This window comes from Gopherus flavomarginatus, chromosome 23 (assembly GCF_025201925.1).
Source record: "Gopherus flavomarginatus isolate rGopFla2 chromosome 23, rGopFla2.mat.asm, whole genome shotgun sequence".
Classification (NCBI taxonomy): Eukaryota; Metazoa; Chordata; order Testudines; family Testudinidae; genus Gopherus; species Gopherus flavomarginatus.
Genome location: NC_066639.1, coordinates 7,047,863 through 7,070,243, shown reverse-complemented (window position 1 = coordinate 7,070,243; position 22,381 = coordinate 7,047,863). Strand labels below are relative to the sequence as shown.

Genomic DNA, 22,381 nt, shown 5'->3' with positions numbered 1-22,381 from the left:
GGTGCAGTGAGTTAATTAACTCTTTCTGGCCCTGTCACCTTTCAATGAAATATTACATTATACTTATAATGTTACAGTCATGGTGAGTCGACTGCTGCAGCTCCCCATAGACGCTGACTGCATCCCTCACGGAGCTGGAGAACAGCAGTCGAGGGGAGAGCACTCGATGTATTGCATCTACACTAGATGCGATACATCGACCCCCGCTGGATCGATCGCTGCCCACCGATTCGGCAGGTGTATAGACATACCCCGAGTATCTGGTGATTGGAGCTGGACCCCGGAAGGGGACACATTGAAGGAACTCAGGGGTTAAGGTTTCTCTATTGTCAACTGTCAGGGCTGCTGTAGCTCAGAGGAGGGTGCATGACTCCTGGCAGGCTTAAGCGCCGCAAGCCTGGGAGGCGGGAGAAATGAAGCAGCTACGGCGTGCTCGGGGTGCTCATGCTCGGAGCAGGGGTGAGCTGGGGCGAGGGGGCTGCCGCAGGGCAGAGTGGGGAAGCTGCCACAAGAGGGACCCCTCAGGGTGGAGGGGGAGAGCTGCCACGGGTGAGGTGCCTCAGGGAGGGGGCGCAGGGTGGAGGGCGCAAGGTGAAAGTTTCACCTAGGGATTGAAACATCCTTGCATGGCCCTGCCCCATGCCCTGCCTGCAGCCAGCCCTGCACTCCCTGCCCTGCCCTGTCCTGCCCGCAGCCAGCCTCTGTCTCCAGCCAGCCATGCACCTTCTGCCCTGCCCACACCAGCCGCATCCTCCCTTCCCTGCCTGCCGCCAGCCCTGCAGCCAGCCCCTGACACACACCCTGCCCTGTCTCCAGTCAACTCCTGCCGCACCCCCCTGTGGCCCTGCCCAAAGACAGCCAGCCCCCACACACCCCTAGCCTGCACCAGCCCTGCACCCCCTGTCTGCAGCCAGCCCCGCATCACCTGCTCTGTCTCCACCCAATCCCTGATGCACCCCCCTGCCTGAAGCCAGCCAGCCCTGCACCCCTTGCCCTGCCTGCAGCCAGACCCTACCTCCAGCCAACCTCATGTCCACTGGTGCCGTGCAGTTCCCAGGGAAGTAACCCTGCACATTTGCTTCAATGAGGGGGGCAGGGAGCAGCTGGGACCCACACATGTGCACACCCTGGGGTGACCAGACAGCAAGTGTGAAAAATCGGGACGGGGTGGGGGGTAATAGGATCCTAGATAAGAAAAAAACCCCAAAATTGGGACTGTCCCTATAAAATCGGGACATCTGGTCACCCTAGCACACCCCCAGGACTCCTGAGTTCCATTACTGGGTTTGCTATTGGTTCCACTGCTGGTTGTTTTCCTTTTCCTGAGGGACTTTGGGCAAGTTGCTCCCCCCTTTAGGGCTCTGTCTCCAGCAGTCAAATGGGGATTTCATACTTTCCCGCTATTGGAAAGTGCTGGGAGAATCCCCCAGCAAAAGCTGCTCTGACAGTGCTAAGCAGCATCAGACCATTCAAGGTCGGAGCGCACTGCCCAGGAGGAGTGTTTGGCTCTGGGGTTTCACTTCAGCCCAATCTAGAGAGAGGGGCCCAGCCATGGAGTTTGGCTCAAGAAGACCAAGTATCCAATTTGTTAAGGGCGTTTGGAATTCCAATCCTGCGCTCCAAAGTGCTTGATGTCAGTTGTAAATATTAGAAGCATGCTTTCCACTCCATTTTCCAATTCATTCATGAAAATATTGAATAGTACCGGACCGCGGACTGATCTCTGCCAGACCCACTAGGTACACCCTCTCTGTTGGACAGCCAAACCTGGAGAAGGGCTCCTGGAGTCTGGGCTTTCAACCAGCTCTGCACCCACATTACGCTGATTGCAGCTGGACTGCATTTCCCTCGTTTGCTTGTGAGAATGTCCTACAGGACTGTGTCAAAAGCCTTAGTAGCACCAAGCTAGATCCCATCTGCTGTTTACCCACCTCCACCAGGCCCAGAACCCTGCCAAAGAAGGAAAGAGGATTGGTTTGGAATGATTTGTTCTTGACAAATCCACGCTCACTAGTCCTAAGAACCAAATTATCCTGTAGGTGCTACTGACAAATGGATTGTTTAAGAATTTATTGCAGGATCTCTCCAGCTATGGAAGTGAGGCTAGCTAGTGTGTAAGTCCCAGAGGTCTCTTTGTTCCCCTTTGAAAGACAGGTCCTGTCTTGTTCATGGATGGGAAGATGTTCTTTTTCAGGGATCTCAGACGAGAACTGGGGCACAACACCTGGTTTGTTTAGGCCACAAAAACGGAGGCAGGAACCTCTTCTCTCCTGCTGGCAAAGAACCCCGGGTAACTAAAAGACAGGGACTCACATCCTTGAGTGGGCTTCAAAAAAGGCAGTGGTTAAAAAGTTTGGCCCCGACCATTTCTTGTTTCCGCAGACTAGACATTTTAGCAAACTTTAGAATTCCTTGGTGCTAAAACACCGTGACACTCCCCTTTCTCCTTCACAGAGGGCTTTAACGCCCCTTATCTCACCGAGCCTCATGACCGCCCAGAGCTCGAGAATTGTCCCTGTTCCCATTGGACAGATGGGGAGGAGCCTGAGGTACAGAGAAGGGAAGTGTCCTGTCACCAGTTGGATCAGATTGAACAGGTTTCAAACCTCCAGGAGCTTCTTACCTTCTAAACAGGGATGGCTGTTTTCTAGTAAAACCACTAAAAGGGAAGGAGAAAACTTGAAAGAGGTTCCTCCTTGCGCTCATATCCGTGAACCTGAATACTCTGTCAGTCCTCAAGGAGAGACCTGGAGAAGGAGACTTGCTGAAGCAAAGCCACAGGGGTCTCTGAGGTTTCCCTGGCCCCTCGCCCCTGTCCTGCCTGGCTGATGTCAGCATCTCTTTGTGAGGCCACCACCCCCCATCACCTTGGACCAATAGTGTGAGGTCCTGCAAAAGGCCTTTGTGATGTCACTGCCACACCCCTCCCTTGCTGTGCCAATATCCTGCCCCTGGCCAGGCCCTTTGGAGGTTTGAGCTACTCCCTGTGGTCACCCCACTCAAGGAGTGTTCGTTCTAGGCAGCAAGCTGGCTAGACAGTAAAACTTCAGATGCTGCTCCCAATGCTATACTCAGTGTTTCAGAAATTAATAGACTTTATGGCCAGAAGAGACCATTAGAGCATCTAATCTGACCCGCTGCATATCACAGGCCTCCTGTATGACACAATAGCTCTTTTTGGGGGAAAGGCATCTAGTCTTCATTGAATGACATCAGGGAATGGAGAATGCACTACTTTCCTTGGTAGCTTGTTCCTGTGGTGAATCATCCTCGCTGTTGACTATTTGGGGCTTAGTTGTAACATGAATTTGTCTCTTTTCACCTTCCAATCATTGGGTCTTGTTATGTCTTTCTCTCCTCCATTCAAGAGCCCTTTAATACCCAATCTTTTCTCTCCATTAAGGCACTTCAACACTTCAGTGAAGTCACCTTTCAATCTTCTTTTGATAAGCTAAACAGATGGAGCTCTTTCAATAGCTCACTGGAAGGCATTTTTCTCCAGTCCTCAGAATATTTTGGTGGCTTTTTGCTGCCCCAGCTCCAATTTCACAGTATCTTTTTCAAATGAGGACACCAAAACTAGAGACAGTATTTCAATATCAGTCTCACTGATGCCGTGTCACCTCCTGTGATGTTATTGACATAATCTGTAACTTTATAAATCACCATTGTGACCACTGTTCTATATTTGCAGCCAATATGATAGAAAGGTTGTCGTGAAACGGGTCTATGGAGAGGTTCTGATTGGCTGATTATAATTATGCTATTTCTAGATGTGTATCATTTTTGTAGTTGATGTTATGAATATTGGCTCTATGCTGTCTGTATTCAAACTTGTGCTATGCTTCCGAGGAACACCCCAGCCAGACAAGTTGGTGTCAGTTCTGCCTAGCCTGCTTGATGGCCCATTAAGGACCATCAGCTCTACAATCAACGCATTGAGAGAAGGCAGATACGCCTTGTGGCTCAGCAAGGTATGCAGGGACCTGCCTATGGACAAAATTCAAAGGTTTTTCTATGCCACGTGCTGGATAGAGTGTCCTTGGGACAAAGAAAGCAAAGACCACATGGCAAGAGACTGTAAAAGGCTGATGCCTCGTCTCCAATCCTGCTTCGTACCTCTGAAGGGACTTTGCTACAAACTGAAGCTCTGTACGAAGGACTGAATGCCCCATCCCAGCTGTGGATGGACTCCAGAGACTTGATTTGAACCTGTAGTTTATTCCATCACTGCTACAAGCCTGCACCAAGAACTTTGCCATTACTGTATGTGAAGGGTTAAAATTCATGTGCATTTTATATAACAACCTGGTCTACGGATTGTGCCAGCTCTTTTCCAGACCCAAAGTCCAGAGTATAATCAAGGGACCAGAAGCCTAGCAAATAGTGACCAGCTAAAAGAAAGCTGGGTAAACAGAAAGCCTTGCTTCCTAAGATAGGCTTGGTCAGCAAATTGCCAGGTGTTGGAGCTAAGAACTAAAGAATTGTGTCTTATTCAGAGTTGCAGATTGAACAAAGAATCCCTGTTCCTGTTGTGTAAGTCTCTTCTGTAGGGAGACGTTCTTCCCACAGATCCAACCTTGAGTTTATGAAAAGTTGGCAGATGTCAGTATAAGATATGTCATCCTTCCACCTCCCTTCCCAGGGACCAATGCCTGCCTTAAGACACACAGAAAACAATCTTAATTGCCATATACTTTCACTGTTTCTTTGCTTTAACCCCTAGGAATGTACCTGGAGGACAATCAAAGGAGTTGCTCCTTTCCTATGGACCTCAAATCAGAATTCAGCATAGATATTTTATACTAATAACATTTTATCAAATTATTCATGAAATGTTAACTTGCTAACTTGAGACCATGGGTGGAGACATTATGTAAACTGTTAACCTTTGGCTACTGTGCTTATCATGTCTTGCTGCAAAATCTATCCCAGAGTTTGGAACTCCATACCCCGTCACTTTCCCCCACCCATGGAAAATCTATATCTTCTATTGTAATCAATTAACAGTGTCTCTGAGCTTAATAAGCAAGGTGACACTCTGCCAGTGCTGTGTGTAATAATCTCCTATTCTTGCCCTCTACACGATGGAGATTTATGTCCTTCACAGACACCTGCTAAATAAAGAGGAGATTCAGCATCCAGCTTGGCTGAAAGTGTCTTCTCTCCCCACAGCTTGGTGATCTTCTGAGGAAATGGAGAAGACTGCCTTTGCCTAGCTGTACATCGCTTGCAAAAGAAACAAGTCTTTTTGGTGGCAAGTGTTGAAAGGAGCCATTAGACAAATGTGGAGACAGGAAAAATGTCCCTCAACTCAACTGGCATCTGTGGATGCTGAAGTCACAACACAAAGTGCTAAACAGTATATGAGCACAGGCTGGTGTCAGAAGAGTCTCTACCAAAGCCTTTTCCACCAGCAGGGGCCTCTCTGTGCACAGAACTCCTGATAGTGTGATGCCTGCAGGCAGTGGAGAACTCTATTTTGGCATCTCTTTGTCAGTGAACATCTACAGAGACTGTTTAAAGGTCTCTAAATAGTGACCTTTGGGAAGAGCTGGCTGAAGTGTCTTCCTAGTAACCAGGAGATCCTGGCTTGGCCTGCCAGTTTTTCCTTGCAAGTTTTGAGGGAAATGGGGAACATCTGTAGTTTGGAATTTGCAGGTGTTGTCTTGGACCATCAAATAGAACAGTTGCAAGCAGTTTCTTGAGATAGGCACCATGGCTTAGCTGGCTAAAGCACCTGTCTAGTAAACAGGAGACCCTGGGTTCAATTCCCAGTGGTGCCTTGCTCTACGAGTTTTGTCTCCTCTGCTCACATTTTCCTGTGTCTTTCTTGGAAACAGAAGAGACCTCCCTTGGTATCCAAATCATTGCTTGCTAAGGAAAAGGCTTCTTTGGAGAGAAACATTGGAAAGAATCAAATCACAAGCCTGGAGTTGATGAAAAGGCTGCTGTGACTGGCATTGGCACGGTGGCTGCTTTGACTGCAATTGCTGCAGCACAAAAGCCTGCACCACATGTCCTTGTGATTCGCTGGGGATGTCCACACACAGATGTCATGTCGTCTTCCTTTTGATTATCACTGATGAACAATGGGGCAGCTGGGAGAAAAGTCCCAGAGGCACTTGCCAGGTAAAGTGGAGGTTAGAGATGCAGCACCCAGTGGTGCCTTGCCAAATGTGTCCACTCCTCCCACTTTTTGGTCAATCTTTTGAGGAAACAGAGAAGACTGCCTCTGCCTTGCAATGCAAATGCTTGTAAAAGAAACGGGTCATTTTTTCTGACAAGTGTTGGAAGGAGGCACCTAAGAAACGTGGAGACAAGGAAAAGGTCATCGTAACTCAACTTGCATCCATGACTCTTGAGGCCACAACGCAGAGCACTGAGCACTGTACGACCACAGCTGGGGACAGAAAGGTCCTTTTCAAAGGCATTTTCCACTAGCAGGGTCTTCTCTGTGCACAGAATTCCTGATAGTTTGATGTCTGCTGGAACTGGAGATCATTATTTTGGCATCTCTCTCTCTCTCTCTGTCTCAGTGAGCATCTGCTGTGGTTGTTGAAAGTCTGTGATGGGATCTCTGGAATGCAACCTGAACAGTGGGACCCCTGAACCCTTTGTCCTATCACCTGGACTCCCTCTCACACATGTGATGCTGAGACAAGCTGTGAATCTCTGGCAGACACAGCCAGCTGAATTACATGAATGCTTCTCCCAGCCACTCATAACACTAATGATAGAGAGTCGCCCCCCCACAGCTCTGCAGCCTTTTGCCCCTAGATCATACCATCTTGCCTTATCAGTGTGTTTATTACGCATGGTCCACCCCTCCCTTCCTATGAATAGTACATGAACCAGCCTTGTAATGGAGCTGAGATTTCCCAAGAACTTCAAGTAAAATGCACCAGTTTAAGTGCAGCATAAAACAGATTTATTAACTACAGAAAGATGGAGTTTTAAGGATTATAAGTGGTAGGAATAAAAGATCAAAGTAAGTTACCATGGAAATTAAAGATAAATTCACAATCTAAATTTTACACCTTATTACACTAGGCTGTAGTTAGGTTATGCACACAGGAAGGCTTAATGCTCGAGCTGCTGCACATGCTGGGCAGGCTTGAGGCCGGGCTCCCCATGGCAGGAGAGAAGAAGAAGACTCAGCCCGTGGAGGGGCAGGCTGGGGCTTCCAGGATCTCATTTGCTCACAGCCAGTGCCCTGCCCCCACTCCCAAGTCATCCATGGTGCCCCCAGGTCGGCCAGAATGGAGAAGCAGTTTTCACTGCACTATGTCCACTTATGGCTTACAGGCAACTCCCAGACTCACCACAGCCCACCATCTCGGCCAGAAAGGAGCCCACTCAGCCTCACCACTGCTGCTTTTCCTTCCCCCCAGAACCCCGCTTCTCCTGGGCTGTAAGGACCCATCCCTGGGATGCCAAGAGGCAGCCACAGGGGTCTGTCTCCCAGCAGCCAACTGCATCTCCATGGGTTCAGCCCTCAGAAGGGCAGGTGGCAGTTTCCTGGATCCCAGTTGCTCACAGCCAGCCCAGACTCCACCTCTAAAACCATCAGTCACGCCCCCAGGTTGGCCATAAAGGAGCAGCCATTCTCCACTCGGACTCAGCTTTGCTTGTTTTCCTTTCACTCAGAACCCCCCTTCTTCTCCTTGGCTGCAAGTAGCCATCCCTGGGAAGCCAAGAGGCAGGCACAGGATTCAACCTCCCAGCAGCCAACTGCACCTCCCCAGGCTTTGCAGAATGAAGGGTGGTGCTCTACTATCTCCACTTAGCTGCACAGCTTCTTCCCTGCTTTCCTCAGCTCAACTTTCATCTATTGCCCCATTTCTGCCTCACTTCCTCCTTTGGCCAGTCATGCAAAGGAGCCCAGCAGGAAGTGACAGCCTCTATAGGCCAACCTCCAACAACAGAGGTGGCCAAGCCACAAGCCTCCAAATGGGGACTGGCCAAACTACTCTAGGTTCTCCAGCCTGACACCAAGGTGCTTTCTCCACTGCTGTCAGCATCCTCTGTCATGCAGGGGTTGTAGTTATCCCAGGGACAGGCCAATAGGAGGAGCGGCCTTTCTGAACAACAAGGGGATCTGGGAAAAAGAAGCCAGTATATCTCTGTCTGGTTTTGAACCAGAGACCTTTTGCATGTTAGGCAAACGTGATAACCACTGTACTACAGAAACTCCACCTACTTGGTGGTTACTCACTCTGCCACAGACCGATGGACAAATCTAGAGAATGTGGTGGCAGCCCCTCGATAGGTCAGCTGGCAGAGCAGAGAACTGGAGCCAGCACTCAGGAAGTCGTCCTTACGTCACCTGTGTGACTCTAGCTTGAGGGAGAGCTTCTTTTTCTTCTCCTTGCTGACAAAGAGCAAGAGAAGAATGAAAGGTCAGGTGGGCCAACTCAGTGCAGAAGCCCATGCTGTCTTTTCCTGCTGCAAAGCCTGAAATGAGGGACTCATGGCAGTTAAAGGAACTGCTGCACTCTTAGAAAACATCCCTCCCGTGCATAAAGGAGGATAGAAGAGCCTGTTAGTCTAGCATGCTCCCAACTGAACTGTTTCAGCAGCTGCTAGGTTTCTTTTTGGCCTGTTGCTTTTCTGTCTGGGATGTTGTCGTCAGCTGTGGCACAGAAAAAGGATGTAATTGCGAGCTACCCATAAAGACAGGATTAACTTTTGCCTTCCTTGCTCGGCTTTACTTGTTTCCTCTCCCTATTCCTGCCTTAGTTCCTGTGTTACCTGAAGGTGACGGGGACCCAGCAGTACGAAGAGGAAGTTGGACAGCTAGACCCTGGTGGCAAAAGTCCTACCACCGCTTGCCACCCCACTCTCTTCTCCCAGCTTCACATATTGACCGCCAGGGACTTGGTGCCCAGCAGCACAACGGAAGGCAGTGGACAGATCCACCCTCGCCTTGAAGCTCTGGCTCATTAAACCGTATCTTCAGTCGCTGATGGCCAATGAGAGACCAACAGTGCTTGCTATTTTAGCACTTGAAAATGCCATTGGTCAGTCATTGGATCTCTTTAATGCTGTTACATAACAAATGAAAATAGAATCTCAGTGTGACATTCTGTACCTTTGGGGGAGCGTGCTGTAACCCCCATATTCCTCATTTTCATATAATCGTGATCTTATATACAGAGCATGCCTTGTAAGGCATCAGGGGAAAGGATATGATCTGCTGAAAGTCATTTCTCTACCCATAGATGTTTACCATTCATGCATATGAAGTTATGAGAATTGTGCAGTGTGGTTGTCACTATGCTGTAAGGTGGGGGAGTCAGCCAAATATTAGCTCCCCAGTGACAACAGTAAGGAAAGTAACCAACACCCGGACAGGGTGTCAAACAACCCATCAACAGCCATTGTTCAGCAAGGGAGCTACAGTGCAATCACTTACCTGCAAGAGGACACCCCAGGGGAATTGCTCAGACTTGCTTGGAGGGACACAGTGATGCTCACCTAACTCTGAAGGGGGAGCAAAGCCAAGAGGGAAGAAAGGACATCATAAAAGGAGAGACATTTGCCATGCTTTGTCTCTCTCGTCCACCTACATCTACAGACACCCCCACACCAAGCAACTGAAGCACTGACGAAAGGGGAGAGCCTGGCTGAAAAGCCACCAGCCGGCCTGTGGTGAGAAGCATCTAAGTTTGTAAGGGCATTGAAAGGGTTAAGATCAGCTTAGAGTGCATTTTGCTTTTATTTCACAAAAACAACGAGGAGTCCGGTGACAACTTAAGAACTAACAGATTTATTTGGACACAAGCATTCGTGGGTAAAAAGCCCTCTTCTTCAGATGCATGGAGTGAAAATTGCAGATAGAGGCATAAATATATATTGGAACATGATGTAAAGGGAGTTACCGTACAAGGGGAGAACCAGTGTTGAAGGCTAATTCAGTCAGGGTGGATGTGGCTCTCTCCCAGTAATTGACAGGGAGTTGTCAATACCAAGAGAGGAAAAATTGCTTTTGTAGTGAGCCAGCCACCCCCAGTCCCTCTTCAAGTTGAAATTAATGGTGTTAAGTTTGCAGATCAGTTGTAACTCTGCAATTTCTCTTTGAAGTCTGTTTTTGAAGTTTTTTGAATGGCTTCTTTTAAATGGCTACTTTGAATGGCTACGTTTAATTGTGTTATTGAATATGAACATGTAAATGTGTTATGGAAGTCCCATGTGGTCTAGTGGTTAGGATTCCTGGCTTTCACCCAGACAGCCTGGGTTCAATTCCCCACATAGGAACAATGCAGGGCTTCTCCTTGGAGGGAAGGCAGGAAACAAAAAGAATGGGAAGGGATCCTGCCAGCAGCAGAGCTGGACAGTGTTGGGAGCAGTACTGGATTTGCCATAGTGCTAGGCCCAAGCTCAGAAGGGACCTGTAACGGTAACTTCCTCCTCCCTGCAGAAAGGGAGCCTTAGAGCAGCCTGGATTCAGCAGGGGAGCTGAGACCCCACAGGGCCCTGGGAGCTGTAGTTCCTTGGCCAGCTCCCTGCCTTGGAGCAGAGAAGGAACATTTCCCAGCATTCCCTTGGCTGCTATCAACAGGAAAGGGAGGGGGGAAGCTGTGAGACTCCCTGGGCTGTGGAGGGGGGGGGAGTTGGCTGCTACAAGCGGGTGGCACCTGTGAATAGGGAACAGGTGTGCCCAAGGAGTAGAAGGCTTTGGCCCAGGTTGCACCCTCAGAAGACTTCCCCAGACTGGCTTAGGGCTGCTGGTGTGACCTCACCTGACAGATCCCAAAGAAGGAACTGGGTGGACTAACTGGACAGGGTCCCTCTCTATCTGAAGCCTGGCAAGGGAGGTATGTGGATCCCCCCAGAAGGTAAAATAGTAAGTAAGGGAGGAGAGGCTCTATGGGACTTGGGCAGCTTCAGATACAGGACAGGAGGATTTCCACTTCTGAGCCATGAAACTAGAAATTGACTTTTCCTTTCCAGATGTATCTAATATTCAGAAAGGGAATCTAGCCCCTGCCTTCCAGATCTGAACACCTCAAAATCAGGAGTGCTCAAGCTCAATTTGGGCAGCTGTTACTTCATTTCTCCCAAATCAAATATGCTGATCCACTGTCATTTACTGTAGAAAAAGTAGGAGAAAATTAAGCAACAAACGTTGGGGTCTTCCCAGTGCTAACGAGGGCTGGAATTGCTATTTTCAACAGCCATTACACTTTTTTTTTAGTTTTGTTTGTTTAAAAGGAAGACAGTGATATTGCACTGGCAAATTCCCCATAGAAACAAAGAATGGAACAAAAGAATAACAAAGGCACCTCAACTTTCCTCATTTATGTAGGACAGTCTTATTAGATGGATCCAGACATCTTCCAATCACAGAAGCTGAAAATTGTTCCACTTTACTGCAGTTCTGTAACCTTGCGGGAACCTAGAGGAGGAAAGTGCCTAACTCCAGAGTCTGCAGCTGCCTAGGACCAGGGATGAGGATTTAGAGTCCCTAGTGCTGCCCTTGCAAGGTTCAAGCATGCTCAGCCTTGGCATTGCCTCCGCTCCTGCGGCTAGTAGCTGCAGCTGTCTAAGGCTGGCCTCTGGCAGTTGCCCCATGGCTGTAGCTAGAGAAGCTACAAGTGGCTCTATGACTCCTGGGGCCATTAAGATAGAGCAGCTAAAGACACTGGAGTTAACCTCAAGGAACAGAGGTCACCAGTAGAAAAGGAATGTCGGGGGAGCAGGGAAGGAGGGAGAAGGTCAGGCTTGCAGAGGGAGCTTCCAGTTGGTTGGGAGCATGTCCAAAGTAGAAAGGAAACAAGTATGGGGAGAGGTGGTGGTGACCAGGTAGCAGACTAGCATGTAGATGGGAGCAGAGGGAGAGACGCTGGTGTCTTCAGATTCCCAAGGGCTAAGTCCTCACTTTGGGGAAATGGTGTTTGCAGGTGGCTTGCTCACATGGCAGGATGGGGGCTGAGGGAGGGATCTGTCAGAACTGATCAGGTGTCTGCTGGCTTTAGGACTTTGAGCTGAGACTAGGACCACATGCAGTGACTGGTGACATGGGGGGGTACTGGAGACATGGCTAGAGAAGGTCTGAATGAGGAAAGAGGTAAATCTGTGGGGAGTTTCCTTGGTCACTATGAAAGTTCTGCTCACTGTGGACACTGGTAAACCCACACGGTTGTACAGCTCAATAAGAAAACCCGCGGGCTGACGGAGCTGTGTATGGCAATGCACATAGTCATGGAGAGGTGTGTGATCAAAATGAAAAATGTCTCTGAGGTTTAGTATCGGGTATACGAAGGCACCAATGGCACTGCCCCACCAGGCCCACACTCGGAGCCCACAGTGACTACACTGGGGCACACAAATATGTTTGGTGCCAGGGCCCACAAAAGGTTAATCCAGCCCTGACTGCCTGAGCACTATTTCAGCCTCACATTTTTGGGTGGAACTCCCACAGTGAGAGCTGCAGAGCACTCCCCCGCAACACACACGCACACACTCGTCCTGGTGTTGGGAGGGGAACAGGAGAAAGGACAAAAGAAGAGATGAAGAGAAAGGAGGGAGGGACAGGTGCATGGAGGAAAAGGTGAAACAAAAAGGACAAACCCTAATGTCCCCATGATTCTAAGGGACAAAATCCCAAGTGCGGAATAAAATTCTGCCTCCTTAAGCTCATATTTTCCATGCCTAGAATTCAACTCTCACCAGATGGATCAGACTGAACAGGTTTCACACCTCCAGGAGGCTCTTACTTTCTAAACAGGGACGGCTGTTTTCTAGTAAAATCACTAAAAGGGAAGGAGAAAACTGGAAAGAGGTTCCTCCTGGCGCTCACATCTGTGAACCTGAATACTCCCTCAGTCCTCAGACAGACCTGGAGAAGGAGACTTGCTGAAGCAAAGCCACAGGGGTCTCTGAGGTTTCCATGGCCCCTCGCCCCTGGCTGATGTCAGCATCTCTCTGTGAGGTCACCACCTGCTCACCAATAGTCTTTGACCAATAGTGTGAGGTCTTGCAAAAGGCCTTTGTGGTGTCACTGCCACACCCCTCCCTTGCTGTGCCAATGTCCTGCCCCTGGCCAGGCACTTTGGAGGTTTGAGCTACTCCCTGTGGATCACCCCACTCAAGGAGCTTTTCTAGAGCATCCTCAGATGTCTGAGCACACGAATGCCATGGCAATGAACTGACACACATGGCACCAAGATGAGATCATTAATAGACTAACCTATAGGAGAAGGACACCCCAGCATTAGTAGGGGAGAAACCCCTACTGAACATGCATTACACCTAGCAGCCCCTGCGTGGGGTGGGGCGGGGGCTGCGGAGGGGAAAGACCTGGGAAAGGGATGGATGGAAAATGTCTGTGCAGCTGGGACATGTCCGGGGTCGGGGGGAGAAGAGCAGGTGACCCCCGAGGAGCAGAGAGAGAAAGGGGGGGCTGAGAGCCCCACGGATTTACTGCTGCCCCCTCCCGTAGGGACCCCCCTCCTCTCCTGTCCTGCCCCCTTTCTCCCTAGAGAGCAACAAGCAACATCCAAGGTGACCCCCCTCTTCCCTCAAATCCCTGAAAAGTTCCCTGTTCCCCTCCCCCGATTGTGCCCCATTTTCTCTCCCCTTCGCCAGTGGCCAGTTCAAATCTCAGATTTGGGGTGTTTACCCCTATTTTCACCTGCAGTGATTTGTCCTTGTGTGGCTGGGAAATGGTTCCCCCGAGTGATTTCTGAACTGGGCAGAGGGTTAATGGGCAGAGGCTGGGGGCGGCCCTGAGACAGGGACACCTCTGGACTGGGCTGGGGGCGCCACTCTGCTGGCAACAGGGTGTGGGAAGGGCCAGGAAGGGGTGGGGGGAGCAAGTGTCCCCTATAGAGAGGGTCCAGCCCCAGGCTGCTACCAGTAGCACATTCTTATCCTGGCCGGGGTGGGGGGGGCTTTCTCCAGCTGGGACCTGCCCCCTGGGCAGCCCCAAGCTCTGACTGCACCAGCCCCGGCCTGGAGCCCCCAGTGAGTGAGAGACTCCTGGGGGAGGGGCAGGGGGAGGGAGCACTGGGCCCTGGCAGAAAAGTGACTCTTTCCCCTCAGATCTTGGTGTTCTTCTCTCATGTTATCAAATATGCAGTTTGTGACACATTTTCTTTGCAAATCTCAAAGATTCATACAAAATAACCGAAACATTTGCCCCACTTCTCTCTAGTTGTCTATTTCTAATTGAATATGCCCTGAGATTTTCCTGTCTCTAATTATAAAATACCAAGAAAATCTCAGATTTACACCTTTTCTCAGATTCTTGAACACAAAATGTTTGCAAATGTTGCCCATTTCCTCTTTATTCATTTATCAAGTATTCATGTGAAACACTCAGATTTTACCTCCTATCAACAACTGATATAAAATCCCTCTGATTTTCCACTTTCCTCTCTATAATTTGCAAAATGGATCCAAAATCTCTGATTTCCACCCTTTCTTTCATTTCTGAACAGTGATCTGAAAGCTCAGGTTTTCCCTCTGTGTCATTATCAAATGTCAATTAAAAATCCTCTCGAGTTTTGGGCTGTTCCTTATGTTTCTAAATCCCAACAACTTCTTCCTTCAGGGGAACCTGTTGCCCTGAGTAGCTCTCCATCCTAGATGTTGCAGGGGATTAAATTTCCCAGTGATTGTCTTTCCCCTCTCCTTGAGAATCATTTGTTCCCTCTTTTAGCTCTGTTAGATGTTTGCCAAAGAAAGAGACCAGCCAGATATTTAATACACATCAAAGCCAGAGGCCTCCCCCTGTTTGGGATCAGTGGTTCGCAGCTCGTAATGGGAGAGTTGGCTGGACCCTTTTCTTTTCTCCAGCTGGCACGGGATGAGGAGGTCACTCTGAGTGCAGCGTGGCTTGAGAAGTATCTCAAACCCCAAGACAAAAGGTCTCTGTGAAGGGTTGCTTCCCGCAGTGCTAAGATGTAGCCACCTCTGGGAGGATCCATGGTGGCTATTATTTGCTAGTGACAGGCCACGGAAATTTCTTACCGATTTTGCGCCTCCATGCCAGGCCTGCACAACATACCGCCCGCAGGCCACATGCGGCCCATGAAGCCTCACTGTGCGGCCCGCAGCCGGGAATCAAAGGGCTCTGGGCTGCCCACAGCCGTGGGGAATCCAGAGCCCTTTAAAGCTTAGCTGCAGCCAGGATTCAAAAGGTTCTGAGCTGCCCGCAGACGCAGGGAGCCCAGAGCTCTTTAAATCTCAGCCTCGGCCAGGATTTATAGGGATCTGGGCAGGTGGGCGGGGAGCTCAGAGCTCTTTAAATCCCAGCCGCCAGGGCCGGCTTTAGGCCAATTCAACCAATTCCCCTGAATCGGCCTCGCTCCTAAGAGGGCCCCGCGCCCAAGCCCCAGTACCGTGTACTGGCAAAAGCCAGTGCGCTGGACCAGGGTGGCCCAGCTTCCCCAGGGGGCAATTTAAAAGGCCTGGGGCTCCCAGCAGGGTCTGGAGCCCCAGGCCCTTTAAATTGCCTCTAGAGCCCTTCTGCTGGAGCCCTGGGGTAGGGCTGTGGGGCTCTGGGGGCTATTTAAAAAGTCCAGGACTCCCATTGCTTCTACCTCCCCGGCTCTTTAAATAGCCGCTGGAGCCCTGTTGGTTCCCCAGGGTTCCCACAGCTATTTACAGAGCTGGGGCAGTGGAAGCAGGGATGCCTCGGGCCCTTTAAATAGCCCCCGAGCCCCAGGCTGCTGCTGCTACCGTGGTGGGAGAGGGGGGAGGAAGAGGGGACACTCACCATAGAGGATGGGCTGTACCCCCTGTACCTGCACCCTCTGCCCTGCTTGCAGCCAGCCCGTCCCCAGCCAGCCCTGCACTCCCTGCCCGCAGCCAGCCCCTGCTGCACCCCCTGCCTGCACCAGCCCCGCACCTCCTGCCCCGCTTGCACCAGTTCCTGCCAGCAGCCAGCCCGTCTCCAGCCAGCCCCACACCCCCTGCCTTGCCTTCAGCCCTGCACCAACCCATCTCCAGCCAGCCCTGCACCCCCTTCCCTGTCTCCAGCCAGCCCCTGCCACACTGCCTGCCCTGCCCGCACCAGCCCTGCACCCCCTGCCCTGTCTCCAGCCAACCCATGCCGCACCCTCCCTCTGGCCCTGCCTGAAGCCAGCCAGCCCACCCCACACCCCTTGCCCAGCCTGCAGCCAGACCCTACCTCTTGCATCCTCCCCCTCCCCCACCTCCAGCCAGCCCCATGTCCACTGGTGCCCTGCAGTTCCCAAGGAAGTAACCCTGCACACCTGCTTCAATGAGATGGGCAGGGAGCAGCTAGGACCCACACGTGTGCACCCTAGCACATCCTCAGGGAGTGGCAGAGCTCATTTCTAGTTCAGACCCATCTTTTTAAAAAAGAACTTTAGGTAGGGTTAACATACATCTGTACTTTCACGGATATGTCAGGTTTTTTGGTTCTTAAAACACCATCCGGGAGGAAAATACGGACGTATGGTAACCCTACTGGTACAAAAAATACATACTGTGGCAGAACTTTTTATAGGGAACAGGTTGCTAAGAACTGAAAGGCTTTTTTTTCCCCCAATCATCCCTGCGGGGCCTAGCCAAAAATGTTCAAATTGGGCCCCGCACTTCCTAAAGCCAGCCCTGCCAGCCACAGCCGGGATTCAAAGGGCTCTGGGCTGCTCGCAGGGTTCAGGAATCAACTCATCAGGGGTCCAAGGGTCTTAAAGAAACAAACCCAGGGGCTCAGTCACCCAGCAAACCACTCCCATGCTGGATCAGACAAATGGACCTGCCTAGTTCAGTGCCCCATTTCTGCCCAGGACAGATTAGACCACTGGGCCTGTCTAGTCTGTGTCCCTGGTTCTGATGATGCTCAAAGGGATGCATAAAGTCCCAATAATGCCCCACATGGGAATTCCTTCCTCCTCCTTCACCCACAGCTGGGGCTTATCTTGGGTCCCAGAAGCAGGAGAAAGGAGGGCTTTGAGGGTCTTCTTTTCACCTTGGAGGTTATTCTCACTCACATCAGTGTCTAACCCTTACAGTGCCAGGATAATATCCTGCTGTAATGAGTACCACAGATTAACGAGCAATAAACTGCCCTCATGAGACTAGGGCAGGGAAAACTCAGCCCTCTGAAAGAAGATGCAGCTACTTACAGGGTCATCAAAAGTTCCTCCCAGATGCTCCACTGCATAGTAAATCAACTTCTTCTCCATCAGAGACCTCTGCACATAGCGCTGAATATTCTGGAGATGCACACAACTGTCAAACAACTGTCCCACAAAGGGGATCCAACCCTACCCTGGGGATTTTGCCCTGGGGAGACCCCATCCTGATGATCTGTATGTGGGGGAGTCACTCTCCATCTTCATTCAGCCCTGGGCTCTGCACACCCACACATAGAGGCATCTCTCCTCAATAGGACCGCAATGATGGCTCAGCCATAGGGAGTGAGAAGAAATTCAGAGAAGGCAGAATTGGATGGAAAGGACGGGGGGTTTCTGCTCCCCCAGGGATGCCACTGAAGGCTCCTCCTGGGCTCCTCAGGATCTGCTGGGAACCGTGATGTTCCCCTTTTGCCACCTTGAAACAAAGGTTCACCTGCTGCCTAAAAGAGTGTGAGGGCAGCGCTGCAAAAGCCCATCTCCCGGCAGCCGTGCTGGAGGCTCGGGCTTAATCCTCAAAGCCGAGCACAAAACCTTCAGCCAGGAGCGTTTCGCTTCCTCCCGCCTCCACCCAAGGAGTAAGGGAGAAAAGGACGAGACACGAAGGCTCAAAGATGCCTCCCTCCCACTTCCCTGTATGCTGTGCAAAGCCCTTGGTCTGCCTCATGCCTCATCAGGAAAGCGCGACCATGCTGCCCAAGCCTCAGTCACATCCACAGCCTGGCCCACCTCAGGTGACGGAGCGCAGAAGCACGCGAGTCAATGGCAGGTCAAGTTGGGAGCCTCGGCTCTTTCCCCTGACAGCCACACAGGGCTGCCTAGCATCTTGAGAGCCTCTCTCGTGTTCTCCTGCAACAGCCGCCTGCTGGTGCAGGTGGGAAAAGGGACGAGGAAGTACTGTGGCCTCAGGCTAGGACAGGAGGCCCTCGCCACGCCCAGGCCTGCCTCTTACCTTCAGCCCAGGCAGTCAGAGGTGCCGAGGAGCTCCCTGGCAGGCCGCCGCCTCAGCCAGGAAATAAGGAAAAGGCGATGAATAAAGAAATCAGGAAATAACAAGGAAATGAAGAGGTTTGTCGAATGGGTTTCTGTCCGATTTACCAGCTTCTCAGCTATCGCTCAAAGTTAAAGACCTAAAGTCAACCTATCGGCATAAGTACAGATGGTTAGATGAGAGTTAAAAGGAGCTGCTGTCACAAGTGTTAGATGCCTGCAAGCAGCATGCAGACCATTTAAAAACACTGCAATTAGAGGCTCAGATGAAACGTTTGACCTAAATCAGAAACTACGATAGGAGGACCAGCAGAAAGCCACTCTAGGTATACAGACAAGTAATGGAGGCTTTTAGAGGCAAAAAGTCATCCCTCAAAATTTGGAAATCAAAACCTAGTGAGGATAATAGGAAGGTGCACAAACTCTGGCCTGTTAAGTGTCAAAGTGTAACAAGTCAGGCCAAGAAAGAATCTGAGAAGCAACATGCTAAAGACACAAAAGCTAAGCATAAATCCGGTCAATGAGCGTCCAGGTCTGTCCATGCAGAAAAGTGAACCCCCTCTGTGGCTGGAGTGAGCTCCTCTAAGCTGACCTCACTACAGACCTGTGCCAGGTAGTGCTCATTGTAAAAATGTTTCCTCTGACGGTCGGGAAAACGTGACCAGCGGTCCTCAGGCCGGCTGACACAATTAAAATCCTCCCCCCAACAACAAACATCATGCAGTCCAGAGGAAGGGATCCTTTGATCTTCCCTCTTATGCCTTAACAGGGGACCATACACACTAATATAGCAGTAACCAGTGCCACAGAGCACAAAGTCTGCCAGTAATGCCCTCCCTGGTCGGAACTCCACCACCTTCTGTACTCACACCGCAAATGTGAAAAACAAGACTCCAGCCCCATCATTCTTCCTTGGCCTGGAGGCCCTTCCTCCAATCACCTTCTGCCTATTGAGCTACCCTAGAGTTGTTAATGTGCATTTCCTGAACACCCACCATGTCCAAGTCCAGCTGCTCCAAGGCACTGAACATCAAGCACCTCCTGCTGGGCCCCCAAATCCCTTCCACCTTCCACACAGCCATTTTCACAGATGACATTTCCCTGCTACTGCCCTTGCTCAGTTGCGCAGAGGAGTTTTCATCCCCAATCCCTGCCTGTCACTGCCCAGCAGCCCTCTGGCACCATTCCTGAGGGGCACCCTGCCTTGCTCTCTTCCTGTCATGTTGGGAAAGACAGCTCTCATCGTTAAAGGTCAGGTGGGTCAACTAGCGGCAGAAGTCCATTCTATGTTTTCCTACTGCAGAGCCTAAGATCAGAGACTCATCTTTAGTGCAACCCAGAAGTGAGGCAAGTGGGGCAATTTGCCCCAGGCCCCGCAGGGGCCCCGTGATAATACAGTATTGCAACTTTTTTTTAATGGAATGGGCCCCCAAAATTGCTTTGCCCCAGGCCAGCCCTGCTCACTTTGGGTGCAGGCATTGCTGTGCTGCCAGAAAATAAGCTGCCCCTGCACAAAGAGGATGAAAAAACCTGCTGAAGCCTGGGATCGATCCATGGGCTTTTATCTCTTCAGTCTAATGCTTATCTAACGGAGCTATTTTGGTGGCCATATGAGTTTATTTTGGCCTGTTGCTTCTCGGTCCAGGATGTTTTTGCACCAGTTGCACACAAAAAGGATGTCATTGTGAGCAGCCCATGAAGACAAGACTCGCCTTTGCCTGCCTTGCTCGGCTTGACTTGCTTCCTCACCCTGTTCCTGCCCTAGTGCCCGGGTTGACCTGGTGGTGAAAAGGGACTGGGGGCCTCTGGCTTGTGGAGGAAATTGAGCTGGACTCTGAGCTAGACTAGACCCTGGCAGTGAGAGTCTGGCCACTACTTGCCACCCCACCCTGTTGTCCTGGCTTCCCTCACTGAAGGTCATTTCAGGAGGGAAGTGGGGCTTCTTCCTCCCCTCCCCGATTTTCACACAGCAGAGGAGTGCAAACAGGAAAACGAACGGCTGCTCCACAGCCCCACCGGAGGAACTCGACGCCCTTTGCTGTGGTGAGTAAGAAGTGGCTGTTGGCTGACAGGGCCTGTCCCCGAGGAGCTGGAACAGCAGCTGCCACCTCCCCCTCTGTAGGGTTGGATCCCCTTTGTGGGACAGTTGTTTGACAGTTGTGTGCATCTCCAGAATATTCAGCGCTATGTGCAGAGGTCTCTGATGGAGAAGAAGTTGATTTACTATGCAGTGGAGCATCTGGGAGGAACTTTTGATGACCCTGTAAGTAGCTGCATCTTCTTTCAGAGGGCTGAGTTTTCCCTGCCCTAGTCTCATGAGGGCAGTTTATTGCTCGTTAATCTGTGGTACTCATTACAGCAGGCTGTGGGAAATGCTCATTGCCTGGCTGCATGGGCGGCTGCTGCTCCCTGCTCTGGAGAGCGTCTGTATTGCTCTGTCAGCCTCCCATCTTCACTGAGCCAGTCTGGTAAGGTCCAAAGTGCCCCCTTCGGCTCGGCAGCTGATAGTTTTTGCAGACATCAGCCTCCCTGCCAGCCCCACAAGCAGCAGCAGCGCCAGCCCCCCAGCACCACAGGGGCACTCAATGCATTTCCTGTGGGGAAATGGCTCCTTGGCGTCCAGCTGCTAGAGTGAGAGCCAGGAGAGAGCAGTGTCTGGCTCACCTTGGGGGAGAGAAGGGACTTGATGAGTGCAGATCTCCCTCTGTCTCCCCCACAATGCTTGCCAGTTTTATTGTCACTGTGATAGTCAGCGTTTTCCCTTCAGGGCTGGCCCTAGAGGGATCCGGGGTCTGGGACAAATCCCCCCTTTCCTCCCCAGGTCCTGCCCCCACTCCACCCCTTCCCACAAGCCCCCACCCTTGTCCCATCTCTTCCCGGCTTGCACCATTCCTCTCCCTCTCCCACCTCTTCCCGTCCCTGCTCCTCCCCCACCCCACCCAGCGCCTCCTGAACCCCACTGAACACTTGATCACTGGCAAGTGGGAGGTGCTGAAGGGGAAGAGGAGGAGCTTGTTAGCACGGTCTGTAGTGGTGGGGGGAGTTGGCTGCCAGTGGGTTTCTCTGTTGGTTCTCCAGCCCCATTGCTCCCATGGAGTTGCTGACTTGGCTTCTTTCGCACTCTGGAGAGAGGAGCAGAACCAGGGCTATGGCTGATCTGTGGGGCACCAGGTGAGTGGCAGAGGTGTCAGGTGCTGAGAGTTTGCCTGACACCTCAGGGACACAGTGTGAGGTGGTGTTCCAGGGACCTCTATGAAAGGAGCAGAACCGGATTTACTTGGGGTGGGGAGAGAATTGAGAGTGTCTCAGTGGGTTGTACAGAGGTATTGCCTGGGTTAGAGACTGGCTAAAACAGAGGCCTCGCTGTGAGCAAGATTCAAACCTGCACAGGGGAACCCTAATAGATTTCAACTCCAACGCCTTAACCACTCGGCCATCACAGTTGGGAGCACAAAAATGCCCCAATGCCAGAGAAACTGGTAAAGAATCACAATGTCCAGGTTTGAAGCCATCTGAACTACAGAATTCCCACCGCAAACCTGGCTCCCAAAGCACAGGGGGGATTTGAGTTTGTTCTCTTTGCTTAGCCATGTGCAGTCGCACAGAGAGCACGTTTAAAAGTCTCCCCTCCCACAGGGCGGGAATAGGAAATGATTCTCAACTTGAAGATTGATCTAAATGAGGATGTTTGGACCACAGGACCAGGGACTGATCTTTGCTAGAGAAACCAGTGACACACAGAACCAGGCTAAGGAATATGTTCCCTGGAGTCAGTAACTGGATTAGCACCAGTATTGTGCAGAGAAATGTCTCACAAGAGGAGTCAGAGCATTGGTGTTTCGGTAGCAGAAGTCACAGCTACAGTGGAGGAGGTCTAGCTTTGGTTTCTGGCCAACAAAGGGATGAGTTTTATTGTCTCCAAATTTCAGTAGAAAAATTCAGACCCAAACTGTGTATGGTGGGGGTTTCTCTGGTTTGGTTTGTTTTTCTCATTTGAAATGTCCTTTTTCATTTTTTGGGGAAAACTATTTGGAAAAGGCCAAGGAAGAGTCCAAACAATTACAAATATCCATGGGAGTGAAGGGGTCTCTCTGCGCCGGGGGAGAGGTGGAGATTTTCATGGAGGGGAGTTGAGGAGATAAATGAGAGACTTTTGCTCCAGCAGAGGGAGCAGCTTGGCAGGTTCATTTTTACCAAGTGAAAGCCCCCCCTGCCCCCACCACACACACATTGCTCCCCTGCTGCTGCTGCCCCAGCTCAAAGCCCACTGTAACCCC

The 22,381-nt window shown here is 51.0% G+C and overlaps 1 protein-coding gene and 1 non-coding gene across 2 annotated transcripts in view; one reads left to right on the top strand and one right to left on the bottom strand.

Annotated features, from left to right (window-relative positions):
* Positions 1–22,381, bottom strand: part of LOC127039732 (zinc finger protein 345-like) — a gene marked incomplete at its 5' end in the record, with an annotated part of 237,333 nt that overhangs the window by 44,340 nt on the left and 170,612 nt on the right. The gene's annotated exons all lie outside the window — the stretch shown is intronic.
* On the top strand, positions 5,713–5,786 carry TRNAT-AGU (transfer RNA threonine (anticodon AGU)). The gene has a single exon. It is a non-coding gene; the product is annotated as a tRNA-Thr (tRNA).